Source organism: Equus asinus, chromosome 5 (assembly GCF_041296235.1).
Source record: "Equus asinus isolate D_3611 breed Donkey chromosome 5, EquAss-T2T_v2, whole genome shotgun sequence".
Lineage (NCBI taxonomy): Eukaryota > Metazoa > Chordata > Mammalia > Perissodactyla > Equidae > Equus > Equus asinus.
In genome coordinates, this window is record NC_091794.1 from 6,708,095 (window position 1) to 6,728,749 (window position 20,655).

A 20,655-nucleotide genomic window follows, 5' to 3' on the forward strand; every position below is an offset into this window, starting at 1 on the left:
ATTTCTAAGTTTTGTAGGTTCTAGAACTTGATTTTATCTTTCTCTGTAGGTATTAGCTTCTGGAAGACTGATTTATGCCTACTAAACTGCAAGAGCCTCACGAAGAATTAATTTATTTTGAATTGATAAGTGGTTGGAAACACTGACATTGGAAGATCAGCACATTTTCTTCTGAGAAGTGATGTCTGTTTGGGAAATCAGATGATTTTAAGAAAACTCAGACCAAAAGTATTTACATGATCTTTAGAAACAGTGTTAATAGATTGGCATGCACCCTTCTTTACTACAGGGACACACCTGTTGAGAGGGCCAGAGGCTCGCACCTGCCAATCAGGGCGCCCTGTTCAGTGGAGTGTGCTAGAGACACAAACACACGGTATTTACTTCTCAACTCTTGCTGACCCAGATTTTACCCTCCTGAAGAAGGCATTGGGTTTGGCAACCTTCAACATCCAAACATATAGCTTATCTTCTATCAGTTATATTTAGTTGACACCTTCCCAATGGGATTTTAGTCTGGACCCTCTTACGTACAGTTGCAACACATTTGTAAATAATCTTTTAGGATGGCTACCTCTCTAAATGGTTGACCAAATATGTTGGTTATGGTCAGCTTTGCTTTCAAAAGTTTACATTTTGTTTACATTCTCCTCAAATTCTATGTAATTTTGACTCATTTGTTACGATGGAATTTAAAAAATACGTGCTACGTTCAGCAGATCTTAAAGGAGAAATGATTTTTACTGTAAACCTTGGTTTAAAATTTTTGATGTTTAAGAGAATGGTTCATTAATTCCAGCCATTCTCTAATCTACCATCATGAGTCAGAATCCAACTTTCTCTTTGAGTGAAATCTTCAAGAATTACATTTAGCAAATGTTTATGGTGTCAATACGTTTGTTTTGTTTCTAAAATGAGATGATCGGCTGGAACAAATTGTGCAAATGTTCTCAGAAGTAAGAGCTCAATATCAACTCCACCAAAAGGAAAATTACCATTTTTGGAAGCTATTCTCAGTCTCCAAGTGGATGTCGCTTAACAAGTCTGCTGTGCAGGTCCTGTGGAGTGTGTTTTGGGAATAACTCATCTTGAATGCCATTAAGGTGTAGTCCTCTTCATATTTAAATTCTTGTCAGTGCTCAGGTGGTACTCAAAGATATTGAGAATTGCTAAAGTAGGCTCTTTTAAAGTTTTTCAGTTAATGTAGGATTCGGAACTCTGAGGATTTACTTGTGTTCTTGTTCAGACAGATGGGAGGAACTAAAACTGCTTTTTGAGGGAGGTCTTCATTCTGCTCAACTCAGCTGCTCTGCAGCTGGGCAGGAATACAGATAAATTGTTCAATATTGATATAGAATATAAATCTCATTAACTACACACCTAGTAGCTAAGTCATAAGGAAATTAGTTTATTATAAAAACAAATGTCTTAATTTGAGGCATTTATAAAAACCTTTATTTTCAAATATATGTTACGTTAACTATTCTTTAGGAGGCCAGCTGAGATAATCATTTTTTCTAAAATTTGTAATACCCCCTCTGCTTTAAGCCAAATCAGTAGAAAGCTACACAATCCAGCTCTCCAAAATATTCTCATTTCAGCGATTGATTCATTTATTCATTCAACTAGTATCTATTGATCTCCTACTAGGAGCTCTTTTAGACACGGGGCATAAACATAGCAAAGACTCTGGACTCACGGACCACCATACAGTGATGCAGATACCTAGTATCAGATGATAAGAACTATTAAAAAAAGGAGATATTAGGTTTTTAATACTATATTTATTAATATTAACCTGAATGCCAACATGAGTTTTCTGGATCAGAGAAGATTTCTTGTTATTTATTTATAGCAGGTAATAACGTGCCAGTTCCCTTGTGCTACAATGTCCTCTTTCTGGGGCAATGCGGTGAAAGCCAGATGTCACTCTACACTCTAGACATTTCATCCAAAAAATGCATCTGCACATTTACCTAGGAGTGAGAGGCAGCTGTCTTCCCTCCTCTTTTGAGGGAGTTTCCTTGGAGAAGTAATGAGAAAGATCCTGGGTCTTCACCACTTGGAATGTCTCCCTGGTCCTGGATTGCATCTCCCCTTGAAATGTACAGATACCTCTGGAAAGGTAAAGCTCTCTGGAGTTCTCATTTCTTATTCAGTCATAAGTCACCCTCTAAGGATTGCGTTTCAGCCCAGATTCCAAGTTCAGTAAGGTTTTCTCAGGAAGTCCTAACTACACAGAAGCAAAAATATTTTCTTTACGGCCCAAGATTATGGGATAGAGGGCTTGGTGAGGTCCTTTAGATTCAATTATCAGCTGTGACCTCTCTGAGGAAGTGATCTAAACTGAGATTGAAAAGGCAAGAAGGAGACAGCTGTGTGAAAACCCATGGAAATGGAACATCTAGCACGAAGATCTTAAGGTGAGAATAAGCTTGGAATGTTTCAGTAACCGAGAGAAAGCCAATGTGGCTGGCGCATACTGAAGAGAATGGAAGGAGAAAGATCCAGAGCAGCGGGGAGTAGCTAGATGGTACGGGCTTTACAGAGCGTGTAAAGGATTTTGGTTTTATTCTAAACATAATGGGAAGCTAGGGAAGGGTTTTTCAGCAAGGAGAACTCAGGGAGAACCATGAGGAAGCTACTAAAATAGTCTAGGTGAAAAAAAGAGGAATTCTGGACTATGGTGTTAGTAGTAGATCTGAGAGAGGTGGGTATTATAGTAATTCAATCATTTCTTCATTATTCCCATGTTCAACAAATGTACTGTGTGCTCCCTATGTGTTGTGTAGACATGTGCAAGGTTCTAGGCACATCATTGATTGAGACATTGACACGACTTCTGTCTTCTTGAAATTTATGAGGTCATGAGGGATAGAAAGTACTGTGTTTGGGATCATAGGAGATGCCATAGAAACAAGAAGGAACACCTGAACCAGAGCAAGAAGGGTCACATAATGGAATTCTAAGAGTTAAGGTCATACTCAGCTATATGTCACAGAAACTCAGTCAGGTCCTTTATTTTATTTTATTTATCTTATTTTTCATGTAATGTAGAGTCTGGAGGCAGACAGTAGTCCACGGTTGTTATGGTTACATGACGACATCAAGGTCCCAACCTCCCCCTAGCTGTCAGCATTGTCATCCTTAGTTCAAGGCTGTTCTCTTCATATTGACCAAAAAAGCCATTGCCCTTCTAGACATCACTTTTCAATTCTAGGAAGGAAGGAAAGGAAAAGGGCAAGAGATATATTGAGTAGGTTTGCCTGGTTTGTCAGGAAGACCGTAACACCCTGAAAAGCCCAACCTTAACTGCTGCTTACACCTCTTGGCCTAGAACTGGGTCACACGCCTGTCTTCAGATTCATGGGAGTGTGGAAAGCCAAGTATTTTAAAGTGGAAACATTACCCACTGAATTAATTTGTGTCCTATTAGAATGGGAGATGAAGAAAAGAGATATTAGGAGGGCAATTAACAATGTCTGGCACAGGGGTGATTTCTGTAGAAAGTGAGGACTAAGTCTTGAGAAAAAGAAAAATTACCAGAAGATGATTGAGACACTTACAGAAAAGAAAAAATTCCTATCACTTAACCTTTTCTTCTCAAGTTTTTTTTCCCTGAGAACAGTGGTAAGAAATAGTATACAAAGAATGGCTGTTTTCTTCATTTTCTATTAAGTTGCTGTTGAAGATATGCTCCTATTTTACTCAGAGTTCCTTTACGGACTCTTAAACTAAATCCCTCTTTCCCTGTTTGACTCTTGTACTTTACATTTTTCATAGTAGCTGTATTGTATCTATTCTTCTTATAATATCCCTTAAATCAGTTTAGAAGTGGGTGGAAACCACCTACTTCAGCCATAACTGAAAAAAATAAACAAATGTAATAATACAGTGAGCTTGAGGAAAAAATGTATTTGATCCTCAAGAGATTTTCTAAATATCTAGCACAATGTACCTTGGGGACAGTCCTCAATAAACAGAATACACGGCTGTTGACAAAAACACACTCACACATATTGCTGGCCAGAACATTACCCTTGGTAATATAGAAATTATACAAAATAAAATTAATTTGAAAACGTTAACATATCAAAGATATTAATTTTATCCTTTAATTTCAGTTCTATGGAGTATTTGTTTCCTGACTCTTCTGAATCTTTTTAACTTGCATTTCTTAAAAATGGAGGAAGTCACAACCTCCTTGAAAAGAAGGAAAATCCCTTAGGTGGAATATCAGTGAGTAACCCTTGCCTATGGAATTTCCACGTCTTACTGAAGTAGGGATTACAAACTAACTCTACCAAAGTTGTTAATTCCAGCAATGCCACTTCTTGATTTCAAGGTGAGAGCTCAACTGTGGTCCACGTCAAATAAACCTTCACAGATAATCTTGCGTGCTTATGTGGTTCAAATGTGGCTATTCAGCAGTCCCATGCCTCAGAGGGCACAGGGGATGCTGGACAGTGCTCAGTACAAAAAATCACCACCAAGATGGCACCAGACAAGGTTTACACAAGATGGCACTAGGCAAGGTTTATACAAGCCTAACACTATCGATTGGACTTTGCACAAATTATTCTTGGGAACTCATTATATCTGTATAGAACTCATTTTCCAGATGACTGATTATATTCATTAAAGCAATAGTTTTAGTGTTTTCTCTCCTGTTTAATTTCATGTTTGATAATTTGGAGAGTGCCCCATTCAGGGTGAGTTATGTTTCCTCTTTCATCTTGATTGTATATTGATCTGATTGAACATGAGTGTGTGGAGCCATTGCTGCAGTTTGGCTTTTGGTATTTATAGACTGGACATTTATAGGTACACTCCCATCCTGAGGACATTTTACTTTTTATAGTCAGACAATGAGTAAATATTTTCTTAGAGTAGAGTTAAGAATCAGTATTGGGCAAATACCTGCATTTCTTTACTTTTGGCTTTCTGTTACTACACAGATTGCTATTAAAATTACAATAATTTAATTTAGACCTGAAATCAGGTTTAAACATTCCTCACATTCCTCATTTAAACCTGAAATCACGGAAGAGCTGTTTTCAACAAACGAAGAGATGCTCAAAAATGTGTATGTGCTTTTAATGCAACAGATTGCTAGCTATTCCAATATTCCATACACACACACACATACACACACACAAATTATTACATCACTCACTCAATCTCTAAAGCCTGTTAGTCTCCTGATGGTACAAATGAAGTGACCTTTCAGCAACCTAACACTGGACTTCAGAAATGGTGAAATCAGGAAGCCACTTAGAGTTTAATCCCCTCTCTATTCATAATTCTTTTGGAGAAACACGAGACTTGCCATTTGGCACCTACCAGTGCATAGGAAACCTGTTGAGTGGAAATTGGCCCAGGGCTGTAAGTCCTGAATGGATTCCTTGTTCATGAAAGGCTGCTACACATGCCTGTGTTCAGAAAGAGGGTGGGGGATGGAAAGGGTGGTCAGATAAGAATACCAATAGATTTCTGCCACATTTCAAGATGCAATAACGGTCACCTTCCAAAATATTTATTGAGTAAAAGGAAAGAATTATTTGACCTATTAATTGTTTATATAAAGGTTAACAAATGTTTTAGAAAATGCTTTTAAAGGACACCAGATTCTAAGAAAGAATTGTGTCTGTTTGAGAAATACTTTTTCCGTGTCCTTGATATACCCATCTGTGTTCATTGTTGGGGAGAAATACATTGGGTTTCAAATAACACAAAGTGGTTGTAAAAGTTTGTTTTAGATAGACAGAGTACTTAACTCTGGGTTGAAAAGATGGGAGCTAGAGGCAAATTGGATTCCATTTCTCCAAAGCTGAGAGTATATAAAAGAAAGCCTTCACTCAGTAGAATTAGCAGATGGTCTAAATTCCCTTGGGGTACATGGGCTCAATTCAATACTCATTTGGGATTATTTATTCAAAGGGTTTTGACTCTTCTGAGAATTTAATAAGCTAGGTAAGAAAAAACTGTGTTGTTCAACTTGAGCATTCTAATTTGGCTAGTATGATTCAAAATAGCTATTAAGGTAGCTCTTACACTTGGGAAAAACAGTAACAACACTCACATCGGCTCTGGCTGGTGTAGACCATTTCCTTAGAAAGTCACGTAACTCTTACACTGATCTGACTTCAAAAGACAAGACTTGACGAAGCAAGTATGATTCTATTCTCTGTATTTTACATAAACCTGGACAGACAGTGAGTATGTGGGAGATCAGAATCAAGCCTTCAAAAGATCGTTCAGCCAAGAATAACGAGTTGGCTCAATAAGATAAAGTTTGTTGTGAATAAGTATAAATTTTCATTTTTGGTGCAGACAAAAGAATAAAAAGAAAATAAGTAAACAGATAAGTAAAAAATAAATAAAAAAGATAAAAAGAAAAAATCTGTAAAGTTATAAGATAGGAGAAATGGAGTTTAGTAGCAATATGTGTAAAACTAGCTGTCTGTATTAGTCAAGTCTTCCAAAGAAACGGAACAAAGGAGGTACATCTCTCTCTCTTCATATATATATATATATATATAGATATACATATAGATATAGGTATAGATATACTCTCATTGTTATATTTAATGTTGGTTATATGGAGAGGGGAGTTAGAAGGTAGAAAGAATTTTTTTAAATCACAATGGAGAAAAACTGATGAACTGCTTCATTCATGAAGAAGGTGTAGGGAGTGGATATTTTTCCATATGTGTTGCAGTTTCATCCCTAACTGATATGTTTCTGTAGGTCAAAGCCATAGGTTTAAAAGACTAAAACACATTAATTTTGTTCTTCATCTCTTATCCTCTGTTTTGTTAGGATAATGGCACCGAATATCTTCCTGAGTGTGTCAAAAAGCAACTATGATGTTATGACCAATCTACTTTGAAATGATTATAATAGAACTAATATCAACATGGCACATTTGGACTTACCATTTTCCTCTTCAAGATGTGGTGACTTTTTATGTGATAAAAATATATATGTGAAACTGAGATGTTGGGTCCTGTAGACATTCAGTCTAATGAATATACTAACGGGCATAGGAATGTCCTCTGTGACTCAGGAAAATGCCTCTACTGGGTAATTGAGCAGTACTGTCTAAAAAGAACAAGATTTTGGCAAGAAGCTATCTCATTTTTTTCTAGAAGAAAATATCATTGACTTTTCAGAAGTCTAGACAAGGTGGCAAACTGGTAGCTCAAAGGTTTAATTCAGTCCAAATATGTGCAAAAGATTTAAAAACATGAAACAACATATAAAATTCGAGTGGTTGCAAATAAGAATCTTAGTCTGCTCTTTTCTTGAGAAATTGGAATTTCGGGCAACATTGGCCACAGTTTGAACTACTTACTCGATATGCACATATGCCATTCACCAGGTGGCTCACATCACTTATTTACATTACCTTCCAGCCCTCGAAGGCCTTAAAGTTTGTTCAACCAAGGAGTTTGGGAGAAACTGCCACCGTCCTAAAATGTGTATTGAAACTATTGTGTTAGCCTATGTTTTAGGCTTAGAAATGTCTTAGACCCTTGGTTTTAAAAAGAATGGGCCCACCTTATTATGGCAATAGAGATATTATGAGAACAATTTTTCCTGCCATTATCCAATTTGTGGCTTTCAACAAAGATTTGCTGGAAATACAAACCACAGTTTCAGTGCTTTTATTGGCAAATCGCACTGTATCGGTGAACTGATACAGTAATTGCACTTTTATAGCCGTCAGTGCTCCAATTTACAATTATTTTACATTTAATGCTTTTGATCAGGCATTTCCAGAAATGAGTGTGCTTAAGTAATCCAAGAAACAAGGAAATGCCTTATAAATCTAGGGGTGATTTAAAAACTTTCTTAAAGTTATTCAATATCAGATACCTAGTAAAGCTAGTTCCTGAAATTGATCATCTGTAAATAAATAACTACTAAGAAGTTATTGTACTGTAAATACTGTAATCACCATGAATTCTTCATTGAAAACATCTAGAATATATCAGTTAATGTTTACATAAGAGGAATCTCTAAAAGTACCTGAAAAAACAAACAGAGGCTTAGTATCATGTGATATATGAGCCACAATATTGTCAGTATTTCCACTGATGGTCTTAAAATAATGAATTCAACATTCCTTTAATAACATTTTCCCTTTTTGTGGTACAAAAATATCTTCAATACAATAAAACGACGATAAAGCTAGCCTTATAGCTGCTTGCTAACTTATCAACTAACAATTTATGCTGATCAAAAAGTAAGGCTAATTTATTTGGCTTTTAGACTCTTGAGATTAGAAATATTTGGTTAAATTACTTGTCGACCTGGGAAATTGATTGCACTTATGTATACAGCTTGTTTGGGTCCTCTTTCGAGTGTGGCTGAATCTGCTTTTGTAATTTGTCTACAATGCTGTGTGGCCTGAAATCCCATTAGGACGTAGAACCAATTTATTTGTGTATAAGAATACATGGGCTACAAGTGATTTTGTGAGGATCTGAAAAACCTACAGCTCTCCTACAGTTCAGCTCTGCAGTATGAAAGCCCTTAGGCTGCGTCCAGGAAATGCCCACATGCCACCTGAAAATGAAAACTAAAGTAGCTTGGTAGGGAGGCATCTAGGATACTAAAAACTATTTTCTGGCTGCTGGATTGATTCTTTGAAGCAAAACAAAAAATAAAGGTATGTATATTTATGAGTTCCTTTATAGTATTGAGTTCAGGGCCATTTTAAAACAAAAAAAGAACAGAAAGTGAGGCTAAACGTTTGGATGGTACAAATTTCATCAAGCATAGAGGTTGAGACATACAAAGCTTTTATGTTTATTTTATAATACAATTCTTTAGTGTGAAGCTAAAATTTTGCTTTAAAAGAAAATTATGCTAAAACTGGTCTTACCTACTTTTTCCTTTAACTTTGAGAAAAACATATTTCCCCACTTTCAAATTGTAATAAAGAGTTATGTACATCTGTAATCTCTTACTGTGTTTTGTCATTCATTTACTCAAAATACATTATTGACTGCTTCTTCTATGCTGGATGTTCTTCTGGGTACTAGGGAGCATTAGGCAGCACGGAGACCCCGCAGGGGGATTAGACTCAGGTGTGTGTCAGCAGGGGGAAGACCCATAAAATAAGTTATGTAGTATGTTAGAAAACGACAAGTGCTATGAAACTGGATGGGATGGAATCATCCAGGAAGTAAGTGTACACAGCAAAGATAGGGCAAGGACAGCCCTGGGTGCAGTTGCATCACTGAGAAATAACTGTGAGACTACAGTGGAAATCAACCTTCATCCCTTATCCGTTACACCAACTGCCACTGAATGCCAATTTCATCACTCTAGGTTTGACTCTAATAATGGAAACACGAAATCTCACCTTCATGTCCCGTATTGAAATGATACTTATATTGAATGATAGAAATAACTCTCCTATAAGCAAGATTCTGAAGTACTGACTTATTAACTATGCTTTGCTATAGCTTTATGTGACAAGGAGGGATTTTTACTTTCAATTTTTTGCTGGAGCAATCCAATCATTGAGGGTTTAGTTATCTGATTTTTAAAGGAAGTTGGGAATGAACCATCTAGTCTAAGGAAATGGTTACTAGTCAGGGCTCCTGCCTTGTCTAAATTCAGCTTTCCTTAAGAACTAAAGGGCGTTGGTCTCCTGTCTTCTGATTGTGAAACATTCAATCGTTTTCTGGACAGGATAGCTGCTCAGATTTCCACTTCTGGTGCTATCAGCTACTGATGAATATTTTATATGGCTAAAATGATTCCCTGATACAAGCATATGCTGCATCTATGGTTAATCAAATATTCAGCCACGTCACACAAACTGTAAGACAAGAAATCCCCTTAAGAAAGGGCTCAGAGTTTTCAGATAACTGGCAAAATTTTCCCTTGAAAGTTTGTGGAACGTATGACATAGCTATGACATACATTTTGGAAGCAAAATAGTAACGAATAATGTCAGCTACTTTATCTCAACTATTTTATCTTTTCCTTGCTGAAAGCCTCTAATGGAATTACTGTCTTTTTAGCTAACCAACTTGCAGGGTATGCGGGTAGTGGTATTCAATATTTATGAAATGATCTTTTTCTCATAGGATGGAGGCTACTGATTTTTTCTATAAATGACAGAATTTATTAATTGCTGCTTGAACCTGTTGCATTTTCATTTTAGCTTTTAAAATAGTAGAGAACACAGCAGATATGCACTCCAAGTAAAGCCTGAAACATTGCTTGGAAACACCAAGCTCGAAAGCCTCCTTATAGAGTAAAACAGCCTGTGCAGAGTGAGGAAAAGCTGCAGTTCCTGTCAACATAATTAGGAAGACCTAAAAGAGGTTTCCTGGAATCATTTTTATGTTTTTAATAGGAGTTCTTAACCACAAAAATACAAGGAAATTTATATTAATGATATTTAAAAAATCGGTAGATTCATGTATCTCATATTTACTCATGAGTAGAATGGTATTATAAGTTTGCTCATTTATGGGGCTGACACTCCCCTGGAGAACGTGAGCCTGGTTTTGTTTGGGGCGGAAAACATGGAACTCTCTTCAACACTAAACAGGAGATGGAAGGTTCGTGACTTGCCTCTGGCTGTTATTTTTCTGGTAGTTACATTAGCTTTAAATTCACTTACCATTCAGGGAAAGCATTTGGTTCAGGGGAGTGACTAGAAATCTTAAAAGGCTGAATTCATGGGTTTTAATCTCAGTTCACAGTGGCCAAAGGCAACATGCCTCTGTCACAGAAGTAATTGAGAAAGTAAATGTTGTTAAAGTATCCTGAGCCGGTTGAATAAAATGAAATTTTAGAAAAGTATATGCCAGTGGTATTACTGTGAAAGCAATGTGCTTTTTCAGGATAGCCATACTCGTTACACAGTTGACGTAGCAATAGAAATCAACACAACGGGCTTCAATCTTCTACATGGTCGTCCCTAAGCACAGTAGTGCATAAAGCTTTACTATGGTCAAAGTATCTCAAAAATCTTTCCTTGTGGCACCTGGATCCCAGCTTCCCACTTTTCTTCTCAGTGGGAAATCATAAGAGCTGTTGAGGTGGAATGCTTAGATGACGTCCAAACTGGGCCCAAGTTCCAAAGGCTGGTGGAGTGAGAGTTGTTTGGAGGCCCCTAAACAAAAGCAGAGATTATGAAGCAGGTTCAGCATCGAGCTCACTCATCACAATTGGGTCCTGTTGGGTTTTTGCATTGACGGCCCCTTAATCATCATTATCCCACTCAAACCAGTTTTCACGATGATATTCCATATCCCGTTTTCATCGCTACATGAAATGCAGTGTTGAAAGGACCAGGCATCTTTCACGAAGCACAACAGGACATTGATAACCATGCAGATTCACTCCGCATCCAATCTCAGGCCTTATTTCTTACTTTATGATTTTTCTCTAGACCAGCAGGCTTTCCCTCATCGGGTTGGTGATGGCTCACTTCACACATACCGCTCAAGACTTCTGTACAGTATAAAATGGAAGATCAAAAGCAAGCTGGAAAAAGGAGTAAGGGAATGAAACAAAAATTGAAAGAGACGTAGCTGGAAGGAAACAAAAGTCTGTAAAGATGAGCTCAAGTTTCATGTCGGTGATGATTAGTCTTGCAAACCTTCTGAGACCTGCGGAGCGTTTGCTTGTCTAAAATCCAGGTTTCTTGTTTTTTTTTTTTTTTTTTTAAAGACTTCTCATAATGAGCAACTCTTCTCTCATTTGAAGGGTTGAATCTTTTCTGAAACAGTTTGGTAAGGCCAGGCATTTGAACACTCAGTCACATGCAGCAGAACCAGGCACATGGAGGACAGCTGACTCCACAGGACCAGGGACTTGGGTAAGTGCCCAGCACTGAAGCCACCTAAAGTGACTGCAAATGCTGCCTTTTTAGTAAGCACAGAAAACTCATTTTAATTTAATCATGTTTTTTGATACAAGGCAACCTCCAGGAAAATTCTTCTGGTGGTGTGGTCCCTGTGATGGCTTAGGGTTGGGCTAGGAAGTATCTTAAATATAGCAAAAGGAAGTGAAAAACGTCTTCCCATATTTGGGTGCAGAAAAGTAAAAACAAAATTTTATTTTGTGAACTGCAATCCCATCCCTAATATTTTGATCAGATTTGGAGAAGGCACAGACCCTTTCTGTAGCTTCTTCAATTTTGAGGTTAGAGCTTGAGGTCAAAAGTCGCTTAGGATTTGCCACACCATTGTATTTCAGACTTAAGTCCCATCCACGGTCCACTGCCAGTGGGCTGTGGCCCACAGAAGTTCCATTAATGGAAGCAAACAGACGATTTGTATTTGAGATTTCTTACCAGGGTTCTATCACACTAGAGAAACTGGCTGAATATGGGTGGCATCTTCTCTAATGACAAAGATGATAACGATAGTTGAAAATAATTATGGTTTGTTTTTCTTTTAAACGAAAATTATTTTAATGATTAGCCTAGTATTGTTAGAATTGACATGGAATCTCACATAACCTGGGAGAAGTCCTCCATGATTTAGAGGAAACATTGTGGTTTCCATTTCTTGGGTGATCACTTAGCCTCCCTCTATCCTAAGATTGCCCTTGGTAAAAGCAGCTGTTGTTGATGTTGAGAAAGAAACCTCACTTCTTAGCTTCCTGTATGTGAGACAATAATCTTTTTGGTTCTTAGGAGTGTGACATTATTTGTTTTGCCACTCTGAATTGGCTGCTTATAATTGATTTTTGGGGCCAAAGCAAAACATCTTTAAACTGTCAGTTTAAATAAATTTGATAGCAAAAGCAAAGGGATTGAATTCAGTTAAAAACTTAGTATTTCTTTTAATACATAATAGATAATATCTCTTTATTATTTCATTTTTCAGTCACTAGCTTTATCTTTTGAGACATATATCAGAACTATTATTTGAACCATTGCTTCTAGTTATACATTTTTTAATGTCCCTAAGTGATTTTTTATTTTTCTTTACTGACTATTATAATACTTAGCTGGATATAAAAATCTGGAAATATGGCGTATGTACTTTCATTTTTAGAGACTTTCAGAAACGTCCTCAAAATAAAATATAGTCATCTTTATTGTTAACAACTGCATAATATAATAACAAGATCATGTTAGGTATGGCAGCAAATTCTACATTTCTTTCAAGACATTTAAAGCTTTTTTCCCTCCCTTTAAAGAAGGTCTATGATAATGATGCAGAGGTAATAATCATATTTTTCTGCTAGGAGATCGTATTTTAAAGGTATGTTTTGAACCATGAGCAGATGCTCAGACTATAATCTATTTACTTATGGCATCAAACAGTAAATTACTGAAGATTTACGTTTTTGTAGCTTTTTCAATAGCCTGGATAACATTAAGTTCATTAGTAGAGAATAATAATCTTTTGTATCATTAGCCATGTTTGCTTGCAAGGAATTCAATTTTTTGGTTAATTTACCAAATTTGCTCTTTTTTCCCCCTATATTTAAGCTGGAATTTAAACTGGGTCAAGACTATAAATTAAGCTTGATGTGGTCTGCTGTGCTTTGTCTTCGTTACAAAATGGTGTAGCTGGAAGCCAGGCACAATGGCTTTACTAAGACATGATACAGTCAACCTTAGGCTAAGTTTTACAGATTCAGAGTCTTTGCCAATCATCAGATTTCTACTTCCCTGCCCAACGCCAGGTCTCCCTATTTGCATACCCATCGTATCCGCTCTAGACTTCCAATAGTTCCCAAAGGTAAGTTATTTTATACCTCCACGCCTTTGCTCACTTTGCTGCCTCAGTCTGGAAAACTCCTCTCCACAGGACCATCTCTCCGTTCAGTATTTCAAGAATCAGCTCACACAAAGCTCTTCTTTCAAAGTATTCCCCTATCAAGACAATTCTTCTTGCTTGTAAAATTGACCACCTCCCCTTCTGTGTTCCCACCAGGGTCTGTGCACCACTCCATAATAGCATTCTTAAAATGAGCTGCATTTATATCTAGGTTTATCAAAGTCAACACCACTGACCTTTTAGACTGGATAATTCTCTGATGTAGGATGTTTTAACAGAACCGTAAGATGTTTGATAGCATCCTTGGCTCACTACACGCCAGGAGTCCTCCGCCTCAAGTCATGACACCCAAAAATATTTCCAGACACTGCCAAATGTCTCCTGGGGAGCGAAATTGCCCACATCACTTAGATGTATACCTTTCTTCTCCCCTAATAAACCTGTAAGCTTCACGAGGGAAAGAATGTTACATTCACCTTTGTATTTAGTATCTAGCAGAGTGCCGGGTCCTCTGCAGATTCTCAGGAAATGTTGCTCAGTGAATGGTTATCTTGTTACAAAAGGGATAGTACCATACTATCAAAATGTAGAAGATCAAGTGTATCAGCAACTAGTCCTGATCAAGATAATGCTTTAAATTTAATTTTAATTTTAATTTTTTTTTGGAAGAAGATTGGCCCTGAGCTAACATCTGTGCCCATCTTCCTCTTTATCTGTGGGTTGCCTGCCACTCCCGGGATCTGAACTGCCAAACCCTGGACCTCCGAACCGGAGTGTGCGAACTTAACTGCTGCACCACCAGGCCAGCCCCACAAGATAATGCTTTAGTTTTTAAAGATTACATCACTAGTGAAATTAAAATTTTCAACTTTAATGAAATATCAGTTAAGTTAAAATCCTCAAATCAATTCATCCATCACTAGAAGTAATTTATATTGATTTTTATATGGTTTTAATACAAAAGAAAATCAGATTTGGGGTCCAGAAGTTGATTTGAAATTACATCTATATATGTAAAACTCTTGGATTAAAAATTGATTGAATTAAGTCAGTTAATTGATTCAGCTTTTTAAAAAAATGTTCGTACTTTTATGTTCTCTAGATAGTTTTAATTGCTTCACTTTTTAAAAAAATGGTCAGCTAGCACTTTTTATGACCTGTAAATAATTTTTTTTAATTTTTAAAGACTTTTAAACTAAAAAGCATCAAACTTAAATAATACAATTGCTTGCTAAGTCTCCTTTTCACTCCATTAGCATTGTGGGCACGTATTTCTACGATAGAATTGATAAAGCAAAGAATTTTAGAAACCCCTAATATACTACTTCAATTTTAACTGCTTATTCAAAATAAATTTCTGAATGGAATTTACACATAATACACAAACGCACGTAAGTTTTAAAATGTATAGATTCTATGGATAATGATCTAAAAATCTCTAAAAGATTAGTATTTTTTAATTATGCAATTATTTTAACCTCTTATATCTAAATTATGATAAATTACATTTGAATTAGAGAGACAAGCTGGCTGTGAATTCTTGCCGATTCCATATTACATCTTATCTAAAGAAAAAATGGTTTAATTTGAAAGTACGATTCATGTAATGCACAGATTGCATTCAGTGGTTTAATGATGGTGTGTTCAACTGAGGGTGTAGTTATGTGAACTGTGGCTATTTATTAGATAAGAATATTTGAGCAAATATCATACTTCAAATTCTAACACAGGACAATAAGTAGTCTTCATCCTCTCTTACTCTATCTAACGATGCACTTTCATATTAAATGACTATGATGTTAGTAAAAGTTTCAAGTTAATCTCTTTTTATAGAGAATCTTAACTTTGCAAACAAAGCAAGTCATTGACATTTTCATTTGGCCTCAATTAGGAATACCTTTTGGCCTCAAACTAAGAATATCTTTCGTATTTAGCATTTGGATTTTTCGCATATATAGCAATAGAAATAACAAAACTGTCATATTAATCTAACTTTAATTTTGCTGTTCTTGAGAGTCTTAGCAGCATTCTTTTTTTCAAATTTTGGCTCAAAGGTATTTTCTAAATGTTTTTGTCACTTTAAAAATCCATAAAGATCCATGCATATAATTTGGCTTTTTGTATTTCTTGATGTGGTGGTATATCTTATTTTGAGTTCTAGAAAATTAATACTTTAAACCAGAGGTCAGTGAACTAAGGCTTGCAGGCTGAATTCCACTCATCACCTATTTTTGTATGGACCATGAGCAACATCAGCTTTCACGTTTTTTAAATGGTTGGAAAAAGTCAAAAGAAGAATAACATTTCATGAAAAGGGAAAGTTATATGCAATGCACATTTCAGTGTCTATAAATAAAATGTTATTGGAACACAACTAACACTTGTGTGAATATTTTCTATGGCTGCGTTTGAGCTCCACAGGCAGATTTGAGTAGTCAGGACGGAGACTCACAAAGACTAAAATATTTGCTATGTGGCCCTTTGCAGAAACGTGGGCTGACTCTGCTTTAAACAATTAGTATATGACTCCGCTCACATACAACACATAAATCTGGGGGACAGGAGACAATATAAGTCTAAGGGGAATTCTTTCAGACAACAACATTTTATTACTTTCTCATTAATGTATTTTTCTGTAAGCATTGGTAAAGGCCATTGGTCATTAGCAATAAAATAACTTACCATCATGTTCATTCAGTATTTGGAAAAGTATTATTGAACTGGTCGAATTTACTTTTTTAAGGTGTACCTTTCTTTACCTCATCATAGAAATCTTGAGAGTTTGGAATTCCTATAATTCCCTGCTTGAAATCAACTTAGATATCTTGGGAGCTTTTTCTTCCCTTTTTTTTTTTCTGTGTCATAGAGTTGGGTTTTCTCCTGGAATGTGTCGGAAATGATGAAGGATTTCAAGCTGGGACATAAGATGATCAGGCAGTCTATTTGTAGGATTTATCAGCCATGTGTGAAGTGTCATGATTATTTAAGGAAACAGAAAATCCTACATCATTTGATCAGAGAAGAACCACAGGAGGAAAAATTCTCCCAGTGGGAAAGAAGGATCCTTACTTCTTTACCTATAAATGTTTGCTTCTGATTCAATACCTGTCAATTTATTTGTCAGAACTATATCAAAGCAATAAAAACTTAACCTTAGTTCACTTTCTGTAGTTTCCTAAGTGCGTTGTGTTGCTCATTGGCAACGTACAAAATATTAACCTCACATTTTTGTTTGACTTTGCAATAGTTTATTTTTTAGATTTTCTCCAGTAAACTTAGCTTCTTGTTTCCACTAAGAATTAAAATGAATTTTATTTCTTTGAGCATACACCGACTTTCAAAGTGTGGCTTTCTGGCAGTGTTACAGAGCAAGAAGGAACTCATCTGCGGTTTCTTACGTAATATTCACAGTTTGGATAAGTCCTGCTAAGCAGCAGAGAGAGAACTAGAGATTTGAACATGGAGTTTGGACAGAATATTTCTACTTTTAAAAGATCTTATTTTGTGCTGCCCAGCTCTGTGATTGGTTGGTTAATGAGACTAGTAAGCTTTGAGCAATGAAGGCAAAGCTGAGAGTTTGATCTTCCTAGAGCCCATTCTCTGTTCTTCAGCTGTAATACTCCGCACCCTAGACGGCTGCCTGGAAAATGCGGGATTTTCCTGCTAAAGTGCTACAGGAGATTATACTGTGCTACTGTGATTGTACTGACATGAATTCATTCCTGTAAAAAGTAACTAAAAATGCAAGCCCTGACCCTTTGTTTACTCAACAGATAGTTATTAATTATCTGTTCTGTGCAAGGGGATGACTTTTTTTTCATTGATCAGGAAATACAAAGGAAAAGAAGGTTCAGTCTTCATTCCTTGTGGGTTATTTGTAACATTATTCCAGTGAGCAAAGGAGAAAACATTGTTATAAATTGTCTTCTCTCTAGACTCTTGAATGTTTTCCTTTGGATTTGTCTTCTTTCCTATCAAAGCATTCTCTTTGTGAAAAAATTGCCTCTAGATACTAATAGCCTTCTAGTTACCTTCCTGATTTTCTCCTTCAACTCTCAACCTTCCTTAAATGAGTATCCATTGCCTCTACTTCCTTAATTTATATTTTTAACAGTATCCTCCTAAGACATAAACAAATAAATAATCAGTCAGACTCTATAATCAAATTTTGAGTCCTGACTCAGAACATGTGAAATCTATTTTCTCTCAACATTATTCTTATGGATAGTTCAGTCTGGGAATGCTTTTGCTTGCTTCTTCTGTGAGTCCAATCAAAACATGTTTGTGGGTAGGGACTTTCAGCCTATGGGAACTACGCTGCTACCTTGCTCTAAACCAATGGCTTTCAAACTTTTTGCCTATGACTCAAGTTCAGATACTTTATATTGTGATCTCATACACACACCCTACACACACACCATACGTACAGCACGAATCTATTTTACAAAAACAGTATATTCCACTCCATTTCATTCCATTCCATCCTATACCATCCCATCCTATTCTATTTCATGAGAAATGCTGTTCTTGACCCACTAAACTAATGTCCTAGCACAATAATTATTCCAAAAGACTCTTCTATTCTAAACCTATGATTTCCAGCAGGGCCTGTGGGGCACAGCATCCTTCTCAGGGGACCAGGAAAACTCTTAAAGGGTGTGCAGAAGTTTTGGAAACAAAACTGTTCTTTGTTCCATTGCTTTGATTTGTGTTTAGTGAACAGAGTTAATTTATTTAGATTTTGAAATATCATGTATAGGAGAAAATGAGATTATTTTATGTTTCTCAAAGATCTAATTCCTGCTTTTCTTCAAGTCCCATTTGTATTCTATCTTTTTCATGGAGTCATCCAATGAATGCACCAACTAAACACCGTTGAAATTCACTTAGCAATTAACTATGTACTGCTGGTGATGTGTTCTGTGTAAATCTTTGGGTCAGAGACATTTTTGCATTTATGAGCCTTGGTTTTCATGTTCTTAATAGACTGTTTACCAAAATAGTGTGAAATAGACTCTCCTGAAGAGGTGAGATCTCCATGACTGTAAGGATTTGTGTTCAAATTGCCAAAAGCCCTGATTTATTAGCTATACTGTAACATTAACTGCGATCTCTCCACAGTAATAATGCATTCTTCTGCTCACTTCCTTCCCTCTGCTCACCTCCTTCCCTTCACTTACCTTTGACTGAGAACCACTGCAAGGATGGGTTACCTTGCCTACTGTGGCCCACAGCCATCTCTAGAGCTTGTCTGGTGCTTCAGATCCCAGAGGCCATTTTAGTTTATGAGACGGGAGGTGAAAAGTTGTGTCTAGAGTTATGTCTTATATTTCTAACTCTGGCTATGGCAGGGCTATGATTTTGTTGGAATATGTTCATCTCATCCAAGACACAATGAGCTATCTTCTTAAGAAGTGGTAACTTTCCCGTCCTCCTGGACTCTCATTTTCCAATGTCTTGACATTATTGACTTTGATCCCATAAATAAGTTGGGCTGATTTCTGCCTCTTTCCCCTAACCCTACTGGATAAAGGATGAAATGTCCTTTTATCAAAGGTTCTGTAACCTAGGTATTGTTACTTAGTCACTTAGATTTTGTAGGTCCTCATTTTATAGATAGCAGGAGAGTCCAAGAGAGGCAAAGTGAGTTACACAAGGTACCACAGTTAGAATAAATTACCTAGAGGTCACTTGATTTTGAATCTTATGATAAATTTCAAATACGTAAGAGATTGATATAATAGCATGATTTTTAATATTTTGCCATATTTCCTAAACACACAAACTTTTTTTGATGAGTCATTTTAAGTCAGAAATACTGCAAAGTCAGGGGCAATGCTTAATTCTTTCCGTTTAGTTACTGGTTTTCAGAGTAAGGATTTGATATCATGATCACCTTCAGTAATCTATGAATGGCCTTTTTAATTCATAAAATAGAAACAATTAATACGCTGCTAATTGAAATGTTTAAATATACATATTTAAATTTTAGATTCTCCCTGATTTCAACATTGATTCTTAAGTAATCCTTTCGTGTATGTAAGTTACTTGATCGAACTGGCTAACACTTCTATGGATCCGATTTCATCATGTCCCAAAGTGTTCTAGTTTGTGGATACAATTTTTTTGTTAGCAAGCAGCTAAGTTGGAGATATTAGAAATTATTATTTCAGGAGCTGCTTTTAGTTATCTTCTTTTATATTATCTATAAAAAGCATGCACTACCCGGGAAAAACATGCAGCCACTTGGCAACAATTCCCACGTCTAAAAAACAAAGGCAGCTCTGTTGGCTTCAGTGTATTCCTCAGAGTGATGTCATGAAGCTTAATATTACATCCTGAAACAGCTCGACAAATAATAAAAAAAAAATCGTGAACGTTAATGAGAACAGGGTTGAAATGTATTTGAAGCAGAACAAACTGCTCTTATAAATTACCAACAGCCTATTTCATTTTGTGATCATTGCTTCCTAAAGGCCTTTGAGACACAAACAAAAATGTAGATGCAAGGGGAAAAAAATAAAAGTATAAAACTGATAGCAACTGATTTATGTTTTTTTCATGTAATTTTAATCTAACCACGTTGTCTGTGGAAGGACAGAGCTGTCTGAAAGCGGAAGGGCTAATGCCTCCCTTTACCAGCATTGAGATCAGGCTGTGAGACCTCCCACTGATTTTATTTCTTATAAAATGACAAGAGATCGATACAAGGGTGTCCTGGATGCAACATTTGCCACCTCATCGAGTTGTGGACAGGGTAAGAAGGCAGGGGAAGATCTCTGAAGCCGCTGATGCAGTAAAGTGTAAATTCTGATAAGGGAGGTGATGTTAGAAGGAAAGTCCTTGGGGAATTCATCACTATTTCCCCTGCAGTTGTTGAAAC

General features: G+C 36.4%; 1 protein-coding gene across 7 annotated transcripts in view; it reads left to right on the plus strand.

Moving 5' to 3' along the window:
* ZPLD1 (zona pellucida like domain containing 1) overlaps positions 1 to 20,655 on the plus strand; it is a 317,360-nt gene that overhangs the window by 244,924 nt on the left and 51,781 nt on the right. For 3 of the 7 annotated variants that reach the window (XR_011503139.1, XR_006528378.2, XR_011503141.1), the window contains one exon: positions 50 to 8,961. The exons of 1 other annotated variant lie outside the window; for it this stretch is intronic. The gene's annotated coding sequence lies outside the window, so the exon portion shown is untranslated. Of the gene's footprint in view, positions 1 to 49; positions 8,962 to 20,655 lie in introns of those variants that run through there. 3 more of the 7 variants (XR_006528379.2, XR_006528380.2, XR_011503140.1) reach the window with 3 other exon arrangements.